Below are 2,089 nucleotides of genomic sequence, written 5' to 3'. Positions count from 1 at the left end.
TGTCCGGTATGTCTACCGGACGTGTCTGGTATGGCAGGAACTAGAGCACTAATTGGGATGCAATTGAGGTTTGATCCATATGATTTCATATATCCTTAATTTGCTCAGAAGCTTGTGATCTATCAAATCTAAGTGGGTTGTGAGTATGTCTCAACGAAATTTAAATATGGCTAATTACTTTGTGTTGGTCAAAATAGAAAATTGACTCCCAAATTCTTAAAAGAATAAAGTGCCTGTTGAAAGTCATTCAAATTACTTGTGGTACTTATTTAGGGGGAGCTCAGTTTCTATTTTGCACCATTGTGGACTAATAAATTTATCTAGCATTATTTGTAGTCCTTCAGATGTATGGTATGATTATTTGACAAGTGATGTCAACATGATGTTGTAATGCCATGTATTATCTCAGTGGTGATATTGTGGACTAACAAATTTATCTAGCATTATTTGTAGTCTTTTGGATGAAAATTGATTTCATATATGGTATGATTATTTGACAAGTGAGGTCAACATGATGTTGTCATGCCATGTATTATCTCAGTGGTGATATTGTGGGCTTAAGGCAAAGGTATGTATTTACATACATGCATTGTAAGTGCATCTAAGGCCCTTTATATGCTAGTGTGTGCATTTGTGTGATATAGGATAGATGTTTTTCAAAATCCCTAACTAGCATGTGTAGGTGGTGTGGTTTTTGAAAATCATGTGGTTTTTTTTGGTCTTTGTGACCTAGTCATGTCATATTGTGATTATTGCTACCCTTGGTTGATTATTTGCCTAATCACATGTGACATGGTTCTCTCAAGTCCATAAAAATCCCTATGTCCCTCTAAAATCTCTCTCAAGTTTTGAAAATAATAAATTTGCCAAATATTCAAAAAAGAGAAAATCAATTCTTGGCTAATTCATGTTCCCTAAGTGAGAATCCTAAGCCTATTTCAATTGATGCTAATATTATGCCTAGGAAGGTTTGTTATGGTATCTTATTGGTTAGTATTGCAAAAAAATCCGCTATTCATACTAAGGCTATGCCTAAGTATGTTGTGTCTAACATGAGAGGACCCAAACTAGTTTGGGTACCATCAAAAAGTGAATGATCGTTTGTAGGTACCATGGCATTAGAGACTTGATTCAATGGAATTATTATTGTTCATCTTATGTTGAGTCAAGTATTGAAACCTAGTGCAATTCTATCCCAATGCCAAGTCAAAATTGAGTGAAGTCCATATGCTATCAACATACAAGTGTCATATTCAAGTTGTAAGAATTTATTGATATATTTGAAGGCCTGCAAATAAGTGGAGTTGAAGCTTGCAAAGATGATCATAAGCTATCAAGGTATATCTCTTGTTGATCAAAGTTTATTTGGGTGCATATGAGTTAATTGAATTGGATATATATGCATATGTTGCTTGCTATGAGATATTTGAATGGATTAAATGCTTAAGTAATCAAGTTTGAAGTTGGTTTGATTGGATATGTTCATAAGATTTCTTCTAGTAAGTGGTTTGAATGGACATATGTCTTGTGAGAGTATTCAAACAAGTTGATTTCAAGTTTGGTTCAATTTGGAGAAAAATAGCTCAATTATTGAAATCTGTCCAATATTAAAAATCTGAGGTAGCAGTGATCATAGACATGTTTGAGTAACCAAATCTATTTGTATTGGCTTGAAATTTGGTCTGCATGCTCTACACTTATGGTATTAGTTGCTGTGCAAATTTCATGAGATTTGGATAGTGATACTTCGGATTTGGAGTAGATCTTGTCAGCTATAGTGCAGCAGTTTTTAGCATATAACAGTGTGGAAAGATATGAAATCTGGTAGCAATATAGAAGTCAAAAGAAGCTAAAATTTTTACAGCTACTAGAAGACTTAGTGTGTCACATCTTCACCAAATTTCGTGGTTTTTGGATATGTACTTTGAGAGATATGATTTATTCTTTAAAGAGTATAGAATCTGCCAGGAAAGTGATAATTATTGGATTGATCAAAAGTCACTTAGATTCAAAGGTCCTCAAATTAGAATCATATCTATAAGTGATTGAGGTACCTATGTTTTGGTTTTGGTTTGAGATAGAAGCATGA

This window comes from Miscanthus floridulus, chromosome 6 (genome assembly GCF_019320115.1).
Source record: "Miscanthus floridulus cultivar M001 chromosome 6, ASM1932011v1, whole genome shotgun sequence".
NCBI classification, from domain to species: domain Eukaryota; kingdom Viridiplantae; phylum Streptophyta; class Magnoliopsida; order Poales; family Poaceae; genus Miscanthus; species Miscanthus floridulus.
This window is presented reverse-complemented; position numbering follows the sequence as displayed.